Raw genomic sequence first — 19277 nt, 5'->3', positions numbered from 1 at the left:
ATAGGCATAGAGCTGTGTCCCCAAAGGGACAGTGTAATCCAGTTACCCACGGGGACCTGCAGGGTGCTGTGGCACCAGTAAGGCCTGTGCGTCCCAGCTGCACACATGATAGGCATAGAGGATGTGAAAAATGGAGGCGGAGTGAATAGAAGCCACACAGACAATCTCTCAGGACCAAACAGGAATTACAAATAAAATAAAGACAAATCCTCAGAAAAAAAGCAACAGAAAAGCAGCAGGACAGAACCATATAACCAGGGCCACTGGTAGGATCTGCAGAGGCCTGAGAGGGTGGCAGGATGGGAGCCCACGGACAGCAGCAGTCTTAGCTGTGACCAGCACCCTTGGGGAATAAAGACAAAGCCAGCACCATAGGGCAGAGAGCCAGAACAGAGCCCTGAAATAACCACAACCACTCACCTGGAGGCTACAGCAGAGGGAAGGCAGACTGGGCTGGAACTCTGTGGGGACACCTGGGATTTGGAGAGCAATCAGAGTTTTTGCTGAGTGTGGCCACAAAGCACAGTGGTCACTGTGCTCCTTCCCAGAGCTATGGGAAAAGCAGCAGCCACCCCTTCAGATATTCAGACTTTCCCAGGTGAGGCAAAGAAATGCAAATTGAGGCTCATTAACAACCAGCATCTTTCCCACCTTCTGGAAATCCTCTTGTGCAGAACACCAGGGTTACATTCCAAGGCACTGAGTAACTGAGACTACTAGCCACAAGGCAAAAGCTAGAGGATAACTGAACCTTTCTTGGGCTTGCAAATCTACCCAGGAAAGTAAGACTTGACAGTGGTGTTTAATGTGGGCCCACTAAGGCTCATCCAAACCCAGCAGAGGGAGCCACAAACAGCAGAACACCAACACCCACAGGGAAAATTTGGCAGGCTCCAAAACCCACTGAGATAGCCAAAATGGTGAAACAAAGAAACAAATCCCAAATGAAAGAACAAGGGAACTCTATCAAAGAAGAGATAAATGAAATGCACCTAAGCAAATTATCAGAGGTAGAGTTCAGAGCCATGATCTTGAGGAAGCCAACAGTATGAGTAAGGACATCAGCACCATGAGTAAATATATAGAAACAATGAAAACCAGCCAAGTGGAAATGAAGAATCACATAGCAGATATTAAGAACACATTGGAAGGACAAACCAGCACAGTAGAAGAAGCTGAGGACTGGATCAGTGAATTAGAAGACAGGGTCGAAAATATCAACCAATCAGAAAACCAAAAGGAAAAAAACAATGAAAAAACAGGAAGATACCTTAGGAGAACTGTGGGACAACTGGAAACATAATAATATTCGCATCATAGGAGTCCCCAAAGAAGAAGAAAACGGACCAGGGTTAGAGAATATATTTGAAGAAATAGTGACAGAAAACTTTCTGAACTTGGTGAAGGAAGAAGGCATTCAAGTCCAAGAAGCACAGAGAGCCACAAGTAAGAAGAACCCAAACAGGCCCACACCAAAACTCATAGTAATTAAAAAGCCAAAAATTAAAGGCAAAGAAAGAATCCTAAAAGCAGCAAGAGATAAGCAACAGGTTACCTACAAAGGAAACCCTATAAGGCTCTCAGCTGACTTCTCACAAGAAACACTACAGGCCAGAAGGGAATGGCATGAAGTAATCAAGGTCATGAAAAACAAGGATCTGAATCCAAGATACTCTACCCAGCAAGGCTATCATTCAAAATAGAAGGTCAAATAGAGAGCTTCCCAGATGAAAAAGAAAAACTGAGGGAATATATTAACACCCAACCAGCACTGCAAGATATGCTAAAAGCACTGCTGTAATTAGTAGAAGAAATAGGGAGAAAAATGTAACCACATTAACAAAAATGGCAATAAATAAGTACATATCAATTATCACCTTAAATGTGAATGGTTTGAATGCTCCGAAAAAAAGACACAGAGTAGCTGACTGGATAAGAAAGCATGACTCACAATATGTTGTTTACAACAGACCCACCTCACAACAAACGACTCACATAAGTTGAAAGTGAAGGGATGAAAAAAATCTTTCAGCAAACGGAAATGAAAAAAAGCTGGGGTAGCAATGCTCATATCTGATAAAGTAGATTTCAAAATGAAGACCATAACTAGACACAAAGAAGGCCAGTACATAATACTGAAAGGATCTATCCAACAGGAAGATATAACATGGTAAACATATATGCACCCTATATAGGAGCACTAACATATATTAAAAATCTTCTGGAGGACTTCAAAGGAGAAATCAATAGCAGGGAACTTCAGCACCACACTGACATCACTGGATAGATCATCTAGGAAAAAAATGAACATGGAAGAACTAGATCAAATGGATTTAATAGATATCTACAGAGAAGTACACCAAAAAACCTCAGAATTCACAACTTCTCAAGTGCACAAGGGGCATTCTCAAAGATAGACCACATGTTAGGGCACAAACTAAGTCTCTCCAAGTTCAAGGAGATGAAATCATATCAATCATATTCTCAGATCACAATGGCATGAAACTAGAAATCAATTGCAAGAAGAACATGCAAAAACAGTTGAAAATATGGAGGCTAAATAGCATGTTATTGAATGATAAATGGGTTACCATGGAGATCAAGGAAGAAATTAAAAACTTCCTGGAAACCAATGTAAATGAAGATACAACAACACAAAATCTATGGGATGCAACAAAAGCAGTACTGAGAGGGAAGTTCATAGTACTTCAGGTCTACCTCAAGAAACAAGAAAAGTTTCTAATAAACTATCTAACCTCACATCTTAAAGAATTAGAAAGCAAACAAAAAGAAAATCCCAGAGCAAGTAGAAGGAAGGAAATAGTAAAGATCAGAGCAGAAATAAATGACATGGAGACCAAAAAAATAAAAAAATAAATAAAAATTCAATGACTCAATGAATCAAAGAGCTGGTTCTTTGAAAAGATAAACAAGATTGATGGGCCTTAGCTAGACTCACCAAGAAACAAAGAGAGAGAAACCAAATACACAAAATCAGAAATGAAAGATGAGAAATAACAACTGACACCACAGAAATACAAAGGATTGTTAACAAATATTATGAACAATAATACGGCAACAAATTAGACAATCTAAACAAAATGGACAAATTTCTAAAAACACATAATCTACCAAAACTGAACTGGGAAGAGGTGGAAAACTTGAACAGACCAATAACAACAAATGAAATTGAACATATAATCAAGACTTATTCAGCGAGTAAAAGCCCAGACCCGAACGGCTTCACTGGGGAATTATACTGAACATTGAAAGAAGAACTAATACCCATTCTTCTCAAACTATTTCAAAAAATTCAAGAAGAAGGATGATGTTCAAACTCATTCTATTAGGCCAGCATAATTCTAATTCCAAAACCAGAAAAGGACACTACAAAGAAAGAAAACTACAGACCAATATCCATGATGAACATAGATGCCAAAATCTTGAACAAAATATTAGCAAATTGAATCCAGAAATACATCCGAAAAATTATTCACCATGACCAAGTGGGATTCATCCCAGGGATGCAAGGCTGGTACCATATTTGCAAATCAATAAATGTGATACACCACATAAACAAAATGAAAGATAAAAATCATATGATCATATCAATAGATGCTGAAAAAGCATTCGACAAAATCCAGCACCCATTTCTGATAAAAGCACTCAGAAATCTGAGAATAGAGGGATCCTATCTCAACATAATAAAGGCCATATATGAAAGACCAACAGCCAACATCATACTAAATGGGCAACAACTAAAAGCATTTCCCTTAAGAACAGGAAAAAGAATAGGATGCGCACTTTCGCCACTCTTATTTAACATAGTCCTGCAAGTCTTAGCCACAGCAATTAGACAGGAAGAAAAAACTAAAAGGTATCCAAATGACCCTGGCCGGTTTGGCTCAGCGGTTAGAGCGTCGGCCTGCGGTCCGGAGAGACCCGGGTTCGGTTCCCGATAAGGGCACTTTCTTCGGTTGCAGTTTGTCCGCAGCCCTGGTTGGTCGTGCGGTGGCAGCCACTCGATGTGTCCCTTTCACATCGATGTTTCTCTCTTTCTCTCTCCCTCCCACTCTATCTGCACAAAAAATGGAAAAATGTCTTCAGGTGAGGATAAAAAAAAAAAAAAAAGGTATCCAAATGAGAGAGGAAGTGAAACTGTCATTATTCGCAGATGACATGATACTATACGTAGAAAATCCCAAAGACTCCATCAAAAATTTACTAGACTTAATAAATAAATTTGGCAAAGTAGCAGGACACAAAATTAACGTCAAGAAACCGATGGCATTCTTATACACCAATGATGAAATCACAGAAAGAGAAACTAAAAAAAAACAATACTATTTACCATTGCAGCAAAAATAAATTTAAGATATCTAGGAATAAACTTAACCAAAGAAATAAAGGACCTATTCACAGAAAACTACAGGTCATTGAAAAAATAAATAGAGGAATATATAAAAAAGTGGAAACACATACCTTGCTCATGGATTGGAAAAATTAACATAATTAAAATGTACATATTATCCAAAGCAATCTATAGATTCAATGCAATCCCCATCAAAATACCAACGACATATGTCACAAAAATAGAACAAATACTCGAAAAGTTCATATGGACCCAAAAAAGACCTCGAATAGCCACAGCAATCTTGAAAATGAAGAACAAAGTTGGAGGGATCACATTACCAGATTTCAGGTTATACTACAAAGCGACTGTAATAAAAACAGCCTGGTACTGGCACAAGAACAGGCATATAGACCAGTGGAACAGAACAGAGAACCCACAAATGGAACCAAGGCAATATGCTCAATTGATATTTGACAAAGGTGGCAAGAACATACAGTGGAGTAAAGACAGCTTCTTTAATAAATGGTGCTGGGAAAATTGGACAGCTACATGCAAAAAAATAAAACTAGACCATCAACTTACACCATACACAAGAATAAATTCAAAATGGAAAAAGACTTAAATGTGACTCATGAATCCATACAAATCCTAGAAGAAACTGTAGGCAACAAAATTTCAGACATCATACGCAGCAGAATTTTCACTGATACATCACCTAAGGCAACAGAAACAAAGGAGAAAATGAACACATGTAACTACGTCAAACTCAAAAGCTTCTACACAGCAAAAGAAACAACCACCAAAATGAAAAGGCAACCCACTGTATGGGAGAGCATAATTGCCAATGATATATCAGATAAGGGGTTAATTTCCAATATATATAGAGTGCTCATACAGCTCAACAAAAGGAAAACAAAGAAACCAATTAAAAAATGGGCAGAGGAACTAAATAGACACCTCTCCAAAAAGGACATACAAATGGCTAAGAGGCATATGAAGAAATGCTCAACATCACTAATCATCACAGAGATACAAATTAAAACAACAATGAGGTATCACCTCACACCTGTCAGAATGGCCGCCATCAACAAATCATCAAACAAGTGTTGGCGAGGGTGTGGAGAAAAGGGTACTCTAGTACACTGCTAGTGGGAATGGAGACTGGTGCAGCCACTATGGAAAACAATATGGTGTTACCTCAAAAAATTAAAAATTGAACTTCCATTTGACTCAGTGACCCCACTCCTAGGAATATACCCTAAGAAGCCTGAAACACCTATCAGGAAGAATATATGTGCTTAGCAGCACTATTTACAATAGCTAAGATCTGGAAACAGCCCAAGTGTCCATCAGTAGACGAATGGATAAAAAAGCTGTTGTACATAACACACAATGGAATACTATCCAGCTGTAAGAAAGAAAGATCTCTTATTTTTTGAGACGACATGGAGGGACCTGGATAGTATTATCCTAAGTGAAACAAGCCAAACAGAGAAAGACAAGTATCATATGATCTCACTTATTTGTGGAATATAATGAACATAACAGTCTGAGGAATGGGGTAGTCCCAGATACATGGAAGTGCGGTACAGACTGACAATCTCCAGAGAGGGTGTGGTGGGGGAGAGATAAACCACAGAACTTATATGCTTGTATGCATGAACAATGGACATGGACAACAAAGCTGGGGACAGGGCAGGGAGTGAAGGGGTGGGGTTATCAGTGGGGGGAAAAGGGGAAACATCTGTAACAAAAATAAATAAAGTCAATAAAAATAACAAAAAAATAAAAAAATTACAACAAAACTACAACACAACAATCATTCAGAACCACCTGAAATCAAGCTGAATGGAAGTCCTACAACTAAGATTAAAGAAGCTGCCACATCGAGACTGGTAGGAGGGGTGAAGTGCGGATGGGATGGTCTCACACCCTCATGTGGTGGATAAAAATCTGGAGGTACACCTTGGCTGGGAAGGTCTTCACTCAGGAGTGAGAGGTACCCATCTCACACCGGTTGCCCAGCTCAGGGTTCCAGTGCCATGGACAAATGTCCCCATATCGTCTGGCTGTAAAACCAGTAGGAATTGAGGGCAGAGGGAGACTGTGGCGGCGGATGCCCCAGCAGTTCTTCTTAAAGAGTCCACGCAGAGACTTACTCAGATCTGCTCCCTCTTAGCTCCAAGGGGAGGCAGCTTGAGGGGCACCAGAGAACAGGGAAGAAATGAGCTGTTTGGCCTCCGGACGAGGGCTGGAGGAGCAGCTTTCTCCTAGTCAGATGTGCTGGTGGAGGCCATTTTTCCTTTGGTGAGCCCTTCCCCCACAGGGCAGGGAGGCAGCCGCCATATCTGAGACTCCAGCAACCTGGCTCACACTGTCGTCCCCGCCCTGGTGATTTTCTGAGCCCCCGTCCCACCCAACTTTTAGGCCCATGCAAGCTGTTTCCAAAGGCTTTACCATAGGATTGGCCTGTCTTGGATCCTGCTTCAGAGTTTCCTAAAATCTCCCAAAGAAGCAGCATCTTGTACCTGAGCCCACCAGTGCACCTGGCACCATCAGGCCAGTGGACACCCTGTGTCAACACAGACCAGTGCACAGTAGTAGAACTGTCAAGGTGCCAGTTGCAGAGACCTCAAATGGTTGGGAGCCCAGCACCATCCCCCACAGTAGCAGACCAATCAGAGTCGAGATATACCCCCAGCAGCAGAGGCTGGGGACCAGTCATCCATCCCCAGGCAACAGAGGCATAGATCAGCAGCAGAGAACTACCCCCCCCCCAAAAAAAAAAAACTACAGCAAAGGCTGAGCAGGAGCTGAGCCCCACTGGGCAGCAGCACTCCCCAGACACCAGCGGTGGGACTGGGGGCTCCACAGGGACCTGTGCAAACCAGCAGCCCACAAGAGCAGTATGGAGCCAGGGCTCAAGAGAAACCAGTCTCAGCGAGCCCCATACCTCTTGTTAAGTGGCCCCAGGCCTGGCACTGGAAGCAGCCAGCCTTGGTTCACAACTTGGCTTTTCCTGGGCACCTCCAAGCTCAGCACAAGAAGCAGCCATTTGCAGATCACTTTGTAGCTTATACCTGGTGGCCCTGGGTAGAACACCAGGCAGTGGCTGACCTTGCCCCAGAGCCAGCACACCTGGTAGACAGCTTCATACCACATCAAAACACCACCACCCAACCACGTCCACAAGTGACACAGTCAATGAGTGGACTCAGTGGGTGCCAGAGCCCTGCTGAAGTAAGGCTTGGTCTGTGTTGTGGGCCCCTACACAGCTGATCCTTCAAGGTAGTAGCTAGTGGGCACAGCCAGTTTTTGCAGCTGACCAGCCTGAGTAAACACTTCCCATCGATGTGCCAACAGCAATCAAGACACAATTATAAGGGAAGGTTATACAGTCCACACTAGGGGTGCACCACGAGGGCCCAGCTGGGGTGATCAGGGAGACTGTGCCACTGGATCCTACAGGACATTTACAACAGTAGGCCACCCTATGAAGCCTAGGAGGCACAGCAACTTCGCCTAATATATAGAAACAATCACAGGGAAGCAGCCAAAATAAGAAGACAAAGAAACATGCCCCAAATGAAATAAAAGAACAAAACTCCAGGAAAATAACTAAACAAAATGTAGAGTTCAGAACACAGGTTATAAGGTTGCTCAGGGAACTTGGTGAGACATCCAAGGGACTTAGACCTTCAAGGAACTTAAGGAGACCTCTGAGGAACTTCGTGAGAACATCAACAACATAAAAAAGGGCCAGTCAGAAATTAAGGATGCACTAACTGAAATAAAGTATAATTTACAAGGAATCAATAGTAGAGTAGGTAAAGCCAAAAAGCAAACCATGGATTTGGAATGCAAGGAAGTAGAAAACACCCAACTAGAACAGCAAAAAGAAAAAAGAATCCAAAAAAAATGAGGATAGTGTAAGGAGCCTCTGGGACAACTTTAAGTGTGCCAACATTCACATCATAGGGGTGCCTGAAGGAGAAGAAATAGAGCAGGAAATTTAAAAACTATTTGAAACAATGACAGAAAACTTCCCTAACTTGGTGAAGGAAATAGACATACAAGTTCAGGTAGCACAGAGAGTTCCAAACAAGTTGAACCCAAAGAGGTCCACACCAAGACACATTGTCATCAAAATGCCAAAGGTTAAATACAAAGAGAGAATCTTAAAAGCAGCAAGAAAAAAGCAGTTCATTACCTACAAAGGAGCTGCCATAAGACTATCAGATGATTTCTCAAAAGAAACTTTGCAGGCCAGAAAGGAGTGGCAAGAGATATTCAAGGTGATGAAAAGCAATAACCTACAACCTAGATTACTCTATCCTGCAGAACTATCATTTAGAATCGATGGCCATATCAAGAGTTTCCCAGACAAGAAAAAGCTAAAGGAATTTATCACCACCAAACCAGTATTATATGAAATGTTGAAGGGTCTTCTTGAAGGCGAAGAAGAACAAAAATATGAACAAACAAAATGGCAATTAATACATATCTATCAACAATTGAATACAGAAACAAAATGAGCAAGCAGAACAGAAACAGACTCATAGATACAGAGAACTTTTTGTTGCATGCCAGATGGGTGGGGGCAGTGAGGGTGCGTGAAAAAGATGAAGGAATTAAGAAGTACAAATTGGTTGTTAGACTGATGAACCTCAAAGGGAAAGGGGGAGAGAGGGTGGGATGAGATAAACCAAAGAACTTCTATGCACATATGCACAACCAATGGACACTGACAATAGTGTGGGGAAGGCAGGAGGGAACGGAAATGGGGAGAAGGGGTCAAGGGGCAAAAAAGGGGGAAACATCTGTAATACATTCAACAAGGAAGATGAATTAAAAAAAATAAAATAAAATCAATTTTGTCTGACATTGGTATGGCCACTACAGCCTTTTTTTGTGGGGGGGTTACTATTTTCACAGAATACCATTTTTTCATTTTTCAAAACCTTTTTATTTTCAATAAATTTGAATTAGATCTAAAGTGCGTCTATTTCATGGAGCATATAGTCAGATGATTAAAAATATTCTATTCTGACAATCTCTGACTTTTTATTGCATAGTTTAATTCATTTACATTTAAAGTAATTACTCATAAGGAAAGACTATGCCATTTCACTATTTGTTTTCTATGTGTCATATCTTTTGTTCTTCATTTTCTCCATTATTGCCTTTTGTTTACTTTAACTAATTTTTTTCTAACATGTCTTTTGGCTGCTCTAACACAAAAAAATTAGAATGGGTAGCTTGTAAACAGCAGAAATTTATTTCTCACAGTTCTGCAGTTTGAAAGTCCAAGATCATGTTGCTGGCTGATTTGATGTTTAGTGAGGGCACACTTCCTTTTTGACAGCTGTCTTTTTGCTGTAACCTTACATGGAGAACGGAGTCATAGATCTCTCTGGGGTCTCTTTTGTAAGGGAATTAATTCAAAACATAAGAACTACACTCTCATGAATTAATCACCCATCAAGGTTCCTGCCTCCTAATCCCACATTTAATGTTAGGATTTCAACATATGAATTTTGGGAGGACATAAACATTTAGTTCACTCATGTCTTTTGATTCCCTCTCATTTTTGGAATATATATGTTGGGTTATTTTTTGGTAACAATCATTTTTATTAAATTTTATTTTAAGTGGTAACAACATATAATACAATATCTTCTCTCAATAAAATTTTAAGTATACCATAGTCCCCCATTACCCATGGTTTTGCTTTCTGCATTTTCAGTTACCCACAGTCAACTGCAGTTCAAAAATATTAACTTAAACAGCTACTAAGTGATTAATTATTTGTGGACAAAGGGCTAATTTATATCCCAGCTGGGATAAATTGGGACAGCATGAGATTTATTGCACTGCTCAAAATGGCACACAATTTAGAATGTATGAGTGTTTGTGCAGCATCGTACTGGAAGTTCTAGCCACAACAATCACACAAGAAGAAAAAATAAAAAGCATCCAAATTTCAAAGAATGAAGGAAAACTGTATTTATTTGAAGATGAAATGATATTGTATTCAGAAAATTGTAAAGACTCCAGCAAAAAACTACTAGAACTGATAAATGAATTCAGTAAAATAACAGGATACAAACTTAATATTTAGAAATTGATGGCATTTTTCAATACCAATAATGAACTGCTTGAAAGTGAATCTAAGGAAACAATCCCATTTACAATTGCAACAAAAACATAAGGTATCTAGGTAATAAATTTAATTAAGGAGGTAAAGACCTATACTCAGAAAATTATAAGATACTGAAAAAAGAAATTAAAGAAGATACAAATAAATGGAAGCATATACCATAATCATGGATAGGAAGAATTAACATCATTAAATGTCCATACTACTCAAAGCAATCTATAGATTCAGTGCAATTCCTATCAAAATATCAATGGAGTATTTCACAGAACTATAACAAATATTCCAAAAATTTATATAGAACCACAAAAGACCCAAAATAGTCTCAGCAGGTTTGAGAAAGGAGAAGAAAGTTGACGGTATCATGCTACCTGATATCAAACTATACTAAAAGGCCATCGTAATCAAAATAGCCTGGGACTGGCATAAAAGCAGACATATAGATCAATGGAACAGAAGAGAAAGCCTAGAAATAAACCCACACTTTTTTGATCAAATAATATTTGACAAAGGAAGTAAGAACATACAATGGGCTAAAGATAGTCTATTCAATAAAATGCTGTTGGGAAAATTGTACAAATACATGCAAAAAGAATGAAACTAGATTACCTCCTCACACCATACAAAAGAATAAACTCAAAATGGAGTAAGACTAAAAACCATATAAATCTTATAAGAAAACATAGGCAGTAAACTCTGACATTTCTCTCAGCAAAATTTTTTCTTATATATCTCCTTGGGCTAGGGAAACAAAATGAAAATAAACAAACAAATGGAACTACACAAAATTAAAAATTTTTTGCACAGCAAAGGAAACCAACAAAGTGAAAAGACAACCCACTGAATGGGAGAACATATTTCTCAATGTTACATGTTAAGAGATTAAGATCCAAAATTTATAAAGAACTCATACTAGTCAACACCAAAACCCAAAAATCCAATTAAAAATGCACAAAGGACCTGAATAGACATTTCTCCAAAGAGGAAATACAAATGGCCAATAGACATATAAAAAATGCTCAATTTAAGTAATCATCAGAGAAATGGAAATTAAAATCACAATGAGTTATCACCTCACACTTGTCAGAATGGCTGTCATCTATAAATCAACAAATAACATATGTTGGTGATGATGTGGAGAAAAGGGAACCGTCGTGCACTGTTGGTGGGAATGCAGACTGGTGCAGCCACTGTGCAATACAGTATGGGGTTCCTTCAAAAAATTAAAAATGGAACTGCCTTATGATTCATCAATTCCATTTCTGGAAATATATCCAAAGAAACCCAAAACACTGATTCGAAAGAATGTATGCACCCCTATGTTTATTGTAGAGCTACTGACAATAGCCAAGATTTGGAAGCAGCCCAAGTGCCCATCGGTAGATGAGTAGATTAAAAAAAGCTGTGGTATATTTACACAATGGAAACTACTCAGCTTTAAAATAGAAGGAAATCTTACCTTTTGCAGCAGCATGGATGGACCTAGCAGGCATTACGCTATCATTTCACTTACATATGGAATCTAATGGACAAAATGAACAAATGAAGAAAATTTGAACAGACACATAGATACAGAGAACAGACTGACAGCTGTCAGAGGGGAGTGGGGTTTTGGGGCTTAGTGAGATAGGTGAAGGTATTAAGCAAAAAAGAACTCTCTCATGGACACAGACAACAATATGGTGATTACCAGAAGGAAAGGAGGGTGGGGGTGGGGACAGGTAGAAGAGGGGAAAAAAGATTGTGTTAATTTTCACATATTTGTATGCCTTCAGGTTTTAATCTTTTAAAAAAGTGTTTCAGTTTTATTGATATACAGCACTGTATAAGTTTAAGGTATATACCATAATGATTTGACTTTAATATGTTATGAAATAATTACCACAATAAGTTTAGTTAACTTCCATCACCTTATATAGACACACAAAAAAAGACAAAATGAAAGTCTTCCTTCTGATAAGAAATATTATCTACTCTTTCAAAATCTTTCAAATATATTATATATTAGTATTGACTATAGTTACCATGTTGTATATTATATTCCTAGAACTTATTTATCTTATAACTGGAAGTTTGTACATTTTGACCACATTCATCTAATTGATAAACACTCCACCCCCCAACTCTGGTTACCAAAAATCAGATATTTTTTTCTATGAATTAAAAAAAAAAATTATGTTCATTTTTATTTTTTATTGAATTCACTGGGGTGACAGTTCACAAAACCGTAGACATTTCAAGTGTACAACTTAACAAAACATCATCTGCACAATGCATTGCACACCATCGCTCCAAGCAATGTCTCTCTTCATCAATATTTTTCCCTCTTTGCCCACTTCCACCTACCCTATACCCCCCTTACCTCTGACTAACACATCACTTCTGTCTGTGTGTGTATATATATATATACACACACATACACATATATACACACATATATATAATACCTTCACCTATATATATAACTCATAGACACATACATGTTTTTTATTTGCTTAATCCCTTCATCTTTTTTTTATCTAGTACTCCAATCCCTCTCCCCTCTGATAGCTGTCAGTCTGTTCTCTGTATCTATGTCTGTTTCTATTTTGTTTGTTAGTTTATTTTGTTCATTAGATTCCACATACAAGTGAAATCATATGGAATTTGTCTTTCTCTGACTGGTTTATTTCATTTAACATATTACTCTCCAGGTCCATCCATGCTGTTAAACTCAACTTGCTAGTATAGTATTTTTTAAAAAATCCTGCCCCGGGTATATGTTTTTATTGATTTTAGAGAGAGAAAGAGAGAGGGAGAGAAAAACATTGATGGGACAGAGAAACATTGATTGGTTGCCTTCCATACACTTCCTGACTTCCTGACTGGGGATCAAACCCATAACTGAGGTATGTGACCTGACTGGGAATCAAACTCACAACCTTTTGGTGTATGAGATGATGCTCCAATCAACTGAGCCACCTGGCCAGGGCTCAACTTGCCAGTATTTTTATGAGAATTTTTGCATCTGTGTTCATGTTATTTATTTGTTTGTTTGTTTGTTTGTTTATTTATTTAATGTTTGCAACTCCCTACTAGACATGAAGAACTTTAACAGCAAGGTCTCTTTGTCACTATCTTTGTGTTCTTACTGCCTACCTTTGCTCCTGGCACATAATAGACACTCAATAAATGTATATGAATATAGATATTTGAGTTAGGCTGAACTGGGTTTCAGGAATTAATAAATACCTTGGTATCATCCAGGTGAATAGTGCAGATATAGGGAAATGCAATTCATTGTTATAAAAATAAAATACATATTACTTAGGCTTAAAGGGAATAGTCTGTGTTCCTGATGCTTGAACTTTCAAACATAAGACTGTTTTACTCATTGCCCCTTTAAATTTGAAGTAGATTTATGTCTTCCACAAGCATGTGTGTGTGACAGTTACTTGAAGTTTGGTCAAGAAATTCAGAGATTAGTGTAATGTGATTTATTTTGTGATCTGTTAGATCAGTGGTTCTCAACCTTCCTAATGCCACGACCCTTTAATACAGTTCCTCATGTTGTGGTGACTCCCAACCATAAAATTATTTGTGTTGCTACTTCATAACTGTAATTTTGCTACTGTTATGAATCATAATGTAAATATCTGATATGCAGGATGTATTTTCATTGTTACAAATTGAACAGAATTAAAGCATAGTGATTAATCACAAACAATATGTGATTATATATTGTGAAATATTTATTTCTAATTACAAGTAAATAAAATTTTGTCTTGAAGCATGGTGTAGCATGGGTAACAGTCTTAATATAACAACAGTAACTACATTGCTACATTTTGGGACAGTATGCATAAAAAACCAACGTCAGTGCAAAGGTTGAGATTGCTTCTTTCTCACCAGATCAAAAATTCTCAGGGCAGTCTTTGCAAGAGTACAACAAAGATCATCTTCCACAACAAGTCTACTTCTGTATTTAGATGTGATAACCAACAAGCTGGAAAACCCTGTTTCACAAAGATACATTGTTGGAAATGAAAGAAGAAGGTGCACCACAGTCTCAGACAGAACAGGATATAACTGCAAATACTTGATCCAGAATTTTGTAACTGGCATTGTAGAGAAATCAGTTCTCACTGCATCACTGTTAATAAGTTCAATGAACTCTTTTGCTGTCTCAGGAACATCGTCAACTTTGACTGTGAATGGGCTTCTGGCAAGTGCAAATGGGTGTCAGGTAGATGTGGAAAGTATGATGAAATTTCATCTGCAAGCATGTGCAAGTGTTCTTTCACAGAAATTATCATTGTGATCCTTTTGTCTGGTTCAATGTCATGTTCCTCAAAAAAAGCAGATAAGGTAGGCAACATGTAAGTTTAATTTTTATCCATTTTTCTTCTTTTTTTGCTTAAGCTGAAGTTTCATTTGGAATGATCAGATCTTTTCAAACAAATTGAGGCATGTTGCATTTGGTCCTTGCAGTGCTAAATTTAACTCATTCAAGATGGCAAAGATGTCAACCAAGTAAGCTATTTTCTGCAGTTCACTTTTATTGCTGAAAAGTGCTTCAAACTGCGGTCTTGCTTTCTGATAAAAAAAAAAAGTTTGAGTTCATCACAAAGCTCAAAAACACATTTTAAAACTTTTCCTGTTGACAACCATCTCACTTCAGTGTGAAATAGCAGAGCATTGTTTGGCACACCCAACTCATTGCACAGTTGTGAAAACAGTCGACTGTTTAAAGTGCTCGCCTTTACAAAATTGACAGAACTTAGAATGCTTTTCACTACTTCTTGTAACTCTTGTGGCAGCGTATTCGTTGCTAATATTTACCAATGAGTCATATAGTGAGTTCCAATGACTTTTGGTGACTCATTCAGTACCAAACGTTGAAATTCAGATCAACATCCTAGCATAGCTGGAACACCATCTGTGCAAACACCGCAAACCTTTTCCCAAGAGATCTTATTTGCTCTTTCAGAAATGAATCAACTGTGTCAAATACATCATGTGCAGTAGTTGTCATTTCAAGAGGTTTGCAAAAAAGAAACCCATCGTTAAAGTTGACATTATTAATATTCCTCATGTAAACCAGTAACTGCGCAGTTTGCAACGTCCGTAGATTCATCAAGCTGGATGCTAAATATTGGAAGTAGAGCAGATTTAATTTCCTGGATTACCTGATCAAGAATATCAGCAGACATGTCATCTATTCTTCTGTGGACAGTATCATTAGATAAGAAAATTGCACTCAATTTTGTAACAAATTTGATCATAGCTCGAACAATGTCTTTGGCCGCTGGCAACAGTGAATTCTCAGCAATGGTGTGAGGTTTCATAGCTCTGGTGATTCTGAGTGCCACTAAATATGAAGCTTCAATGGCTGCTACATTTTGTTTGTGGTACTTGCCACCAGTGTCAAGTCTGGCTTTCTTGAGTCCATCAGCTTTGCTTCTAAAATAGTTGGTATCCTTGCCGGCAAAGCTCAGATGCTTGCTATCAAAATGGCATTTTAGTTTGTTCAACTTCATAGATTCAGCTGATAGAACTTCACAACAAATAACACAATGTGGTTTCTCAATTCCTGCTGTATGATTGAGGTAAAAACCATACTGTAAAAAATCCTCACTATATTTTCTTTTCTTAACATTCTTCTCTACACAATCCATTGTCATGGGATGGTTTGCTAATGAAAATAATATATAACAATAGCTTTAATAATACAAAAGATGATACATGGCATAGTTTAGTCAATACAGTTCATTAAAGTTTCCTATGATTTGCCATTCTCTGTGTTGTTTTTTTTTACATACCTGTTACTATCACAAGGAGGCAGTATTCACATCAACTACAGCTGAATATAAAAAAGATGGATCAGCATCCAGATTAAGTTCCCAAGGTATAGATATTTTTTTTGCAATAGTTGATGATTTTACAGTACATGATTTTACATTTACCCAGTAATTATAATTCATAGTGTCATTTTACGTACCTCCAATACTGCTGCTTTCTACATAGTAGCTGCTTTTAACAGAGTAGCTGCTTTCTACACAGTAGCTACTCTCTACACATGTGTGACTGGTCTGCATAAGTACATTATGGCGCCAACCCTGTCACATACACCTTTATTTGTATGGGGTGTATGTGATGGGGTTGGTGCGATGATGTCATCATGCCAGGTACTTGTATGTGGGCAGATCTGTATGTGGGCGTATCTGCATGTGGGCAGACCACCTGGAGATGGATTGAGGAGCAGTGTCTTGGTGTCTTGGTTCCTAAGACCATTGAAAATATGTGTTTTCCGATGGTCTTAGGTGACCTTTGTGAAAGGGTAGTTTGACCCCTAAAGGGGTTGCGACCCACAGGTTGAGAACCGCTGTGTTAGATGTAGTCTATATTTTCAATAGAGAGCTTGACCCCTGGTGAAACAGTAGATGAATAAACCCCTGCCTTAGGTTTTACCATTACATTCTTCAATAACTTTGATTTTTTCAGATTTACAAAATCTGTACCTGAGCGTTCACATCATATTCAAATTTATTTTTTATTTTTATCAAAGTGATGTGCTTATGAACAAAAATTTAAAGAGCTTAAAGAGTTAAGGATTGTTCAGAGAAAGATTAGTTTTCTGTTATTTCATTTCATATTCCTCAAAAGCAACAATTTTTACCTCTTTAGCTAAATATTTTGGTATTTATCTCCATATCTATAAATAACATTTTTATATTTCTTGATTTGTTCAATTTGAAAAATTATACACTTAATCACTGGGTTATATTGCTTAATTTATTTCAAGGTACTGACTAAGCCTAGAACACTCATGACAACTCCAACCTTAACTAAATTCATAAAATGAAAATTTGATCAGGCCATGGTTGAGGTTTGATACGTGCTATCTCCCCATGGATTATTTAGATGTGCTCCCACTGAACAAAGTCAATAGATATTAGAGACAGTATGCTAGCAAACCTTAAGGACTTCCAATATTTTTTTAATTTGTTTTTTTTTTTTTTTTTTTTATCCTCACCTGAGGATATTTTTCCATTTTTTTGTACAGATAGAGTGGGAGGGAGAGAGAGGAAGGGAGAGAGAGAGAGAAACATCGACGTGAAGGGACACATCGAGTGGCTGCCACCCGCACGACCAACCAGGGCTGGGGACAAACTGCAACCGAAGTACGTGCCCTTAGCGGGAACCGAACCCGGGTCTCTCCGGACCGCAGGCCGACACTCTAACCGCTGAGCCAAACTGGCCAGGGCCTCCAATATTTTTTTAGAATGATCACCTTATACTTCTTTCTTTTATGTGCCCTAGGCATGAAACAGCTTTGGCCACCAACCCAGGCACTAAGCTAGGATGAACAAAGGACATTATGTCTGCTTTGCCCTTCACTGATATAAGAACAAAACCACTGATCAGGTGTCTCTTTGCCCATGGCCAGAGCATTTATATACTTCTTTTTTTTTCTTTAAAATTTAATTAATTTATTTTTGTTACAGATGATTTGCCTTTTTTCCCCACTGATAACCCCTTCCCCTCCCTCCCCGCCCTGTCCCCAGCTTTGTTGTCCATGTCCATTGTTCATGCATATATGCATATAAGTTCTGTGGTTTATCTCCTGCTCACCTCTATTGGGGATTGTGACTCTGTACCCCACTTCCACGTCTCTGGGACTACCCTGTTCCTCAGACTGTTATGTTCATTATATTCCAAAAATAAATGAGATCATGTGATATTTGTCTCTCTCAGTTTGGTTTGTTTCACTTAGCATAATACTCTCCAGGTCCCTCCATGTCTTCTCAAAGGATGAGATCTTTCTTATAGCTGCATAGTACTCCATTGTGTATATGTACCACTGCTTTTTTATCCATTAGTCTACTGATGGACATTTGGGCTGTTTCCAGATCTTAGCTATTGTTAATAGTGCTGCTATGAACATGGGGGTACATATATTCTATCTGATTGGTGTTTCAGGCTTCTTAGGGTATATTCCTAGGAGTGGGATCACTGGATCAAATGGAAGTTCAATTTTTAAGTTTTTGAGGTAACACCATATTGTTTTTCATAGTGGCTGCACCTGTCTGCATTCCCACCAGCAGTGCACTAGAGTCCCCTTTTCTCCGCACCCTCGCCAACACTTGTTTGATTTGTTGATGGTGGCCATTCTGACAGGTGTGAGGTGATACCTCGTTGTTGCTTTAATTTTCATCTCTCTGATGATTAGTGATGTTGAGCATTTCTTCATATGTCTCTTAGCCATTTGTATGTCCTGTTTGGAGAGGTGTCTATTTAGTTCCTCTGCCCATTTATTAATTTTTTTTTTTTTTTGGTCTTCCTTTTGTTGAGTTGTATGAGCACTCTATATACATTGAAATTAACCCCTTATCTGATGTATCATTGGCAATTATGCTCTCCCATAGAGTGGGTTGCCTTTCCATTTTGGTGGTTGTTTCTTTTGCTGTGCAGAAGCTTTTGAATTTGGGATAGTCCCATGTGTTCATTATCTCCTTTGTTTCTATTGCCTTAGGTGATGAAAATTCTGCTGGGTATGATGTCTGAAATTTTGTTGCCTATATTTACTTTTAGGATATTTATGGATTCATGAGTCACATTTAAGTCTTTTATCCATTTTGAGTTTATTCTTGTGTAGGGTGTAAGTTGATGGTCTAGTTTCATTTTTATGCATGTAGCTGTCCAATTTTCCCAACACCAGTTATTAAATAGACTGTCTTTACTCCACTGTATGCTCTTGCCTCCTTTGTCAAGTATTAATTGAGC

At 38.3% G+C, this 19277-nt stretch overlaps 1 pseudogene; it reads right to left on the bottom strand.

Annotated features, from left to right (window-relative positions):
• Positions 1-17800: 17800 nt before the first annotated feature.
• On the bottom strand, positions 17801-17944 carry LOC118636843 (annotated as a pseudogene).
• Positions 17945-19277: the final 1333 nt, after the last annotated feature.

This window comes from Molossus molossus, unplaced genomic scaffold (assembly GCF_014108415.1).
Source record: "Molossus molossus isolate mMolMol1 unplaced genomic scaffold, mMolMol1.p scaffold_m16_p_2, whole genome shotgun sequence".
In the NCBI taxonomy this organism is placed as follows: Eukaryota; Metazoa; Chordata; class Mammalia; order Chiroptera; family Molossidae; genus Molossus; species Molossus molossus.
Note: the sequence above shows the minus strand (reverse complement) of the source record. Positions and strands in the feature narration are given on the sequence as shown.